Source organism: Teleopsis dalmanni, chromosome 2 (genome assembly GCF_002237135.1).
Source record: "Teleopsis dalmanni isolate 2A chromosome 2, ASM223713v2, whole genome shotgun sequence".
Lineage (NCBI taxonomy): Eukaryota > Metazoa > Arthropoda > Insecta > Diptera > Diopsidae > Teleopsis > Teleopsis dalmanni.
The window spans coordinates 52,088,647-52,096,909 of record NC_051847.1 but is presented as its reverse complement, the minus strand read 5'-3'; positions in this window follow the sequence as shown (position 1 = coordinate 52,096,909).

The window sequence follows — 8,263 nt, the reverse complement described above, 5'->3', positions numbered from 1 at the left end:
TATATAAGTCATATAAGGGCCAAGTCTTCCAAATTTTTTTTCTTCCATTTCTCTATATCTCTATATTTATCTATATTGCCTCCATTTCTCTTGTTTACTATGTGTAAGTTGTTAATTAAGAGTTATCCATTACACAGAACTGTCGTTTAACTACTGACACATGATTACCAATTTTTTTAAAATAAAATTAAAAAACTTCCTCAAGAAGTAATTTTGATGATATTGTATTTTATACTTTAGGCCAAGATCCAAACAATATATTCAAATGAAAATTTAGTCCAAATCTTAACTATAAATGCATTTTATTTATGTTTTACTTTGGAAACACAACACTAATAACTCTGTAGAAAAGATGACAGCAGTGCTTCACACTAGTGGTAGATCAGAATCATCGCTATGTTTCTATAGTCTGTCATCTACTGAGTAAGTCAGTTGTTCTAAACTACATTCTACAAATTTAACTATGTTAATTTCAGTTTTCTTTACCAAAAATTATTACTTTTTTTATGAAAACATCATTCTAAAAGCAAGAATAAAGAAAGAGACAGAAACAGAAAGAGAGAGAGACCCGGTCGCACCCTTTCTCCCTCTTACTTAGTTCAAGGCACGGTTGTCACATGTGGTACTTTAGTATCAAAATTGGTACTTTTTTCCGTATGGTACTCTGGTACTCATTTTTAGAAAATGGTACTGTTTTGAAACGCGAACTTTATTATATACATTATTATATTATCCAATTAAATTTATTTATAGATGCAACTGTGCACTTTGAAATTAATATAATTTTATATATTGATTTAATCAAAAGATTAAAGCTACAAAAAGTAAAAGAAAACTTGGATCGGAATAGATTTTAAGACCATATATAATGTAATGTTATGCAAAGAAGTATTTGATAAAAAGATATATGCACCATGTATCATCAGCAAAAAATGGTCTGATTATTAAAATAATAAAATTTTTATGGATATATATATATTGTATTTCCTTTTTAAATCAATTCTGGTGCAGAAAAAAATTTTCAAGTAGCAACCGTGGTTAAAGGTTGATTGTGATTAATTTAAAAGAAACAAAATTAATATTGAGAAATTATTGAAATTTGGAAATTAAATACAAATTAATATAAAAAAACAAGAGTTAGTAACTTAATAGTGATTTTAATTAAAAATGCTGTATAATGCCTGAAATTAATAACAAAGTCATTCAATGCAGTCTCCAACAAGGAAAGTAAATAAAATATATATATGTTATATATTAGACACAGATTTCATGAAAAACTCTTTAGTCTTTTATTACAAAAAAAGTGTCCTACTAATTGTTGCTTTTTAATTGTATTTCTTTGTCTTTCGCCTTAGTTGCATTCTCGTTTTTAGTTGTTTATTCTATATATTCTATATTTTTATCTTTTATTTTTCTTTATATTGTTTTATTCTCTATTATATTATATTCCATACTTTACTGGAATTAAGATCTTTCCATTTTCATATTGACATTATTTTTGCAATAATAATATCCAGAAATATGTCATATATTGTCTGAAATTAAATTCCGTTGCTTTTTATATTTCTAAATCTTTTATCTATCTATCTTTTGACAAGCTATGTGTTTTTATTTATTGACTATTGTAGGCAAATGATAATTAAAACTTTTTCACTACCCAAAACGTTTCTGATCGCTACACAAAACTCATAATGCACAGCTATTAAGATTTCCGCTGGTGTTGCACACACATATAAAATTTTAATTCTTTTTTATGATAGCAAAAAACATTTTATCTGTGCCAAAAGAAAAAATATTATTTTTCTTCCGCTGATGCGGAAAGTCATTTTCTCCAATTACCAACTAACTCACAACTTATGTGTTGAACGGATACGTGCAACGTATTTTTACTGCAAGATTCGCCTTCGACTGCATTTTACATTTCTGGCGTAAAGTGCAGTGCATATGTGCCACTGCAATGGGAATGAATAGAAATATTTACCATTTTAACGATTTTATAGGTAACCTTATAATTGGAGTTTAATTCCACATGTTTCACAGTTTCATTTGTGGCATTACGGAAAAATATTAAATCAGCCAAGTGGCAGGCAAGTGCGATTTCAGACTGCATTTTTTTTTTTGCCATATTTTTTCATAATTTATATAATGTAACGCTACAATAAACTTAAAGTTTATATGTTGCAAATATTGAATATGGAAGTTGATTGTAAATAACCTAACTGAGCGGTAATATTTAATGGTCGATTCTGTTACGTCATTTAGGAAATGATTCAGCAGAGTATAAAGTAGTATTACGAAGCGAATGAAATACAGAATTAAAGTCTTTGTTTTATTTGTAATTTCCATCAGAAGTACATTTATAAATCATTAACACCAGGAACAGGAAGAAAACGAAAAGCACCTTTTCAAATTAATGGCTATGGAAAAAAATACGTACTCATTGACACCGTGTGTAAGATTGATTATTATTCAATAAAAAACACGGATTGGAATTATAAAAAAATATAATAGAAATTCGAAGCTGAATAAAGGATTTCAAGCCTATTTACGTAAATATTTTGAAAAATGTTTTTATATATAAAAAATGATGAATTAGGTATGGTTAATCAGTAAATGACTTATTAGTAATAAGAGGTTTGAAATATAAAATATTTACAATTAAATTATTTTCATGATAAGGACATTTTCAATATCTTACTTAAATATTTTATTAACTTTACTTCATTACAATGAGCTACGCGAAATCTAAATTAACATGATAAACCTTTTATTCATCAAGAGTTGGACAACAGCGTCAGTACACGACACTAGACGCTCTGATATTGAATACTCAGGTATCCCCAAAAACAAGAATTACCAAAGCTACAGTAGCCTATCAGCACAGTCTTCACCAATATTGTGTAGAATGCTCAAGTTATTTAACGACTCTTCTAAAGGCAACCAATTAAAAACGTGTACATGATGAATATATAACAGTAGCCATGATTTTTCCGACTAATAGTACAGTCTTCATCATTTTTGAAGAGCATTAAAATTTTTAAAAAGGCTTAAAGGGATTAAAACCTTCTAATCCATGGTTATAAATTTTTTTTGTTTCCAAAGTGCATTGTTGGGTTCACCTTTCATACTCAACTATGTATTTATGCAAAAAGTCCATATTCGTTTGCTTTAGCTATTTTAGTAAGAACCTATTAATGTTTAAGGTATCTAGTTTTTGGCCAAGATAAGCAACCGCAACACCTAACATGAATACTGCTATATCTGCTATACTTTTCAAATACAGTTAAGCAAAACTTCAATAAGTTGTGATTTATTTTTGTAATAGTTTTATGTGTAGCGGCAATTTATTGTGAACAAAATAAAAAAAAATTGGGAACAGATTATTAAGAGCTAAAAGAAAATAATTTAACAGTTTTAAATACTTTAAAATTATGGTTCTTAAACAATACACCCTAAAAAAAAGTATATATTTTAACTAAATGTTTCATTATTTTTCGTTTATACAACAAGGAAGTTGTTTTTCCTTACTTTTTACAGAAGAACAGAAGAACCTTCTGGGTAACAAGAATAACAATGCTTTTTAATAATTTCAATAACTATAACTACAAAAACATTTTGAATGGAATTTCAATTGACTACATTATTGCCAAGAATTAAACTGAAAATGTGAAGAAGTAGTTATTAGTATCAGGCCCATAAACTATGAAAGATATCAAGCAGAAGTATCAAAAACTAGAATACTGTCATTGAAGTTACTAAAAAGAATTAAGCCCCTCGTTTAAAACCAATTAAGGTAGATATATTTGACTTATGATGTGCTAAAAATATATAAATGACAGAGACAACAACTGGTAATAATAATATGGATATAACAATTACATATAAAAATATGAATGATAACAGAGATTATTTGAAAACTAAAATAATTTTCGTTTGTTAGTTTTTCTTTTAGTTTTCGCAGTTTTCAAATTATTTTTGTAAAATTTGAATTTGGCCAATTTAGCCAATTTCTTTGCAATTTAATTTTGTCAGTGCTCGCTTATCTTAAGCAATTTTATTGTCTTAGGAAAAATTTTGTTAAAATGTTCACATTTATAAAAGCTACTCCGAACGATATGCTATAATGGGAATATGTATATTCCTTAACGCAATATGTTACAACAGACAACTCTCACGTATTGTACACCGCAATAAGGAGTATGAGTATATAAAAATACCACAACAGAGTGGAAGACAAGTGTTTCATTGCAGAATAAGAAGACTAACGTAGTTTAGATAATCTAAGCGAATTTTTACCGTCATGCTTACGTAATAATTTCAGACCGCAAACTCTAATGGAAGCAATTTATAAACATAAAAATGCAAAACAGTTGCAAAAAAGGAAAACTCCAGTAGTAACAACAACTGCAAAAATGGTGCAACAAAACATGACTAAAACAGTAATAGCAACTGCAATAATAACAACAATAATAATAACAACAACAATATAGCGGCGGCAACATCAACGTCAACGACGTCTACAACGACAATAAACTACTTCTGAAAAGAAAAATGTCGCAACAAACCAAAAATAAAAAACCAGCAACTGTTTTAGCCAAGAATATAAATTTGGCTAGAAATAACAACGTGAAAATATCTTTTAAATGCAACTTAAAAGGAAAAAAATTGTGCAAATATTCGTATGTATTCGCATTACGTACTTTGTACAACAACAAAAGAGCAACAACAAAGTATCTTTGCAAAGATAAAAGTTTGAAAAAAAAATATTGAGAAAAAATTTGGATAAATTTATTTTCAAACAATTGCAGTTTAAGAAATAACAATGTAAGTGAAGGTGTCGAAGTTGGAACGACTAGAAGATGAAGGTAAAATATGGAAAATTTCGACACCTAGTAAGAATTGAAAAAGTATCTACATGCTGCAATAGATAGCATAGTTTTTGATACAAACTTTTTTTAAATATTAGCTACACTATTCTATTAAACTAAGTAAAGATTCCAGAATCTAATTTATATTTCATTAATATTTTTTTCAACTATTAACATTTTACAATACGTATATACATTTACTTCATTGTTGGCTTCAATTTATAATTCTTCATACCTAAATAAGATCAATATAAAATAATTTAAATCGTTAGATTACGGTCTATTACCAGAGAGCTGCACAAACAATCAATTGACAATGATATGCACTACAGCTAAGTATAAACAAACCGAACCTTCCGCTTTTATACTAAGTACTCTATGATCAATTAATTTCAAATGTAAAAGTAAAGAATAAAAAGGAGACAATTTTTTCCCATATTTTAAAATATTTCTTATATATTTATATATTTTTATATATTTATATATTTTTATATATTATAACATATTTAAAAAAAAAACAGATTTTATAGCGATTTTTGTATAAATCCCAGTTAATTGCATAAATATTTTAAATTGCAGCTTTTTATATTTAAAGAGAAGTTTCTCAAATAAAAATATAAATAATTTATTCAATTATTCTATAGCTGGTTTATGATTTCCTTCTAATATAGTACAGCAATTAAATTTGATAATGTACTTTCAAAGCAAATTAATAAAACTCCAAGTGCGAATATACAAGTTAAGTACAGCTTTTGGTCATATGGCTAATGAACGCTGACTTTGAGCTTCAAATTTGACAGGGCATGAATTCAGCCTTCAATATGTGTAATCTTAAAATATTACTTACAAATAATTAAATACAAGAAATAATTCCAAAACAACTGATAATGGGTATTTGTCAATATTCGAAACAGCTGCATGGTCATCATTTTTGTTGTTGGGATTTACTACTTTTTGAAACCTCTCTACCAAATGTAATAGTTTTTATTTAGTAAAATATTTCCTTCCATCATGATTGTCGTTAAATTACAACTAAAAAACTGCTGATTTTTTTATAGTATTTTATCAATACATAAAAAATCCACAAAGTCCAGTTTGTAATAGGAACAGTATTATTGCTATTTTGAAAATTTTCTAAATTTAAAAAATTTTTGGTTCGCATAGTATCTACAGAGGCAAATAAATCATATAGAACTTAAATCGAGGCAATAAACTTTCGATTTTTTTTATCTGTTACTGCTAAATCTCTAAATAGTTTTTTAAAGAGAATTTTATAGAACAGATTTTGTAAAAATAATGTCGTGTTGTTTTTGTATTCTAACATTAAAAACAGTTCCTCTCTTGTTTTGTGCTTAGTTTTCAAAATTAAAAAAAAAATCAATAATCAATCTCACTTACAATCCGATTTGAAGTATGTTATTATAGCCATAACATTCTTTAATATAAAACTGAGATCCTAAAAAATTGTGAATAAATTTAATGTTTACTTTGAATATCTACATGTTTTAGTTATCTCTGATATATATATATCTATCTGCTGACGTATGCGGATGTTAAACAATATTATATATGATTAAGTAAACATATTAAATATAAATAAAGCTCAAACAACATATTTTTTTATTATAGTATAAGACTTTCAAAATATTTTTACCTAAAACATGTATTTTTGCATATTTTATATAATATTGACATTCGGCTATCTTTTAGGAACCATAACGTGGGAATGTAAATGATCAAATAACATTTCAAAACAGGATTATTACTTTTTTTCGCCATCAAAAAGAGGCAAATTGAATTTTAAATGCGCTTGAAACAACAACGAAAAAAAAAACAGAAATTGGGTTAATACAAATTTGACAACAACCCAAGAGACATAAACAGAAATAATGTTGCCATAAAGTGGAATCGTGCACTTTGAAAAAAGTGGAATAATAAAAAGTAAGGAAAAATTATATTTTTCTAAGGGTGAGATACAGTTAGTGGGCAAGAAAGAATTATATAAAATTCAACAGTTCCAGTAAAGCAACAATTTGAACAACACGTAGTAAAAGAAAGGGAACAGGCCAAGAATAAGAATAAGAATACGAGTATTTGCTAAACAATTCAAAAGCAAAATGGCAACAATCGTACCAGGACACATGCATATACTATACATACTCAATCGTGCAGATACTTTTACAACATTCCACAATATAGTACAAAAAAACAAAAGAAAATAAAATAAATTTGTTAGCTACAATACAAATAAATCAGGTAGGTATGAAAGAATCATGTAATTACGAACGTGTGTTGCAAGTAAAAAAGAATAATTGTAGATAGGACATAAAATGTGTAAGAACAACGAAGTTAAGTAAATTTCACCCTTACAGAAAAAATTTTTCACAAACTGAAGAAAAGTTTTCTGAATGTCAGTTACATGTAGCTAATTACATTATAAACGAAATAATGAGGAAAAATAAAGTTTCTTAATTACGAAGAACAATTCAAGTCTGAGAATTTCTTTTAGTTAATTTTGATAAGAGCACAAACTTTACTTTTTTACTTGGTTCAAAAACAGATTTATTTTTTTATAATTATAAATATCAAATTTAAAAAGAAAACGAATATAGTTTTAGTTTTTCTTATTTTCAATACTTTTAATTTTATAATACTTATATCATGGTTTTTCACAGAAGTTACTTTTTAATTTTTTAGTGCTGGTAGTGAGCAATATTTATAAATATTATTTTTTTTATTTTCATTTTCTAATCTTTCAATATTTTTTCTTGTTTTCTTTCTTCTTTTGCTGCTGTTAGTTCGAACTTCAGCTATTATTTATTCCGTATATTATATATGGTAAAGTGAAATAAGGCACTCAGGGAATTAAGTTCCTGAATAATGTTCACTGAACAAAACTTAATAGTAAAAGTGCATTTTGTATCCAATTGTATGTTATTGAAAAATAAAATTATCTACAAATAAACCCACTTACTAATGAGTATATTTTTATTATTCGGTTTAATTTTTGATTAAGGTTTGATTTTAGTTATAGTAGTCAGGAAGCTATAAAATCAGACAAATTTTGGACGGTTTAAACTAAAGTTGTTCCGAACGTACTATCATCTTATATTGTACTTTGTTTATGCTAGATAACACATTAGCATAAACAAAGTAACAGTTATCTGTATCTCAGGCCACAAGAGATTTAATGATAACAAAACAACAAGTCAAAAATATGATCTAAAATGCCTTAACTCCCTCTACTAGACTCTCTGTGAATTAAACACTTCTTTGATTGTGTTAGTACTTAGATACATTAAAATTTAAATTTTTTGAAAAGTTATGAAGCGATGCTAATGACGCAACCAAAGCAAATCAAATAGTTTATTCGGGTCAATAACACATTTACTGAC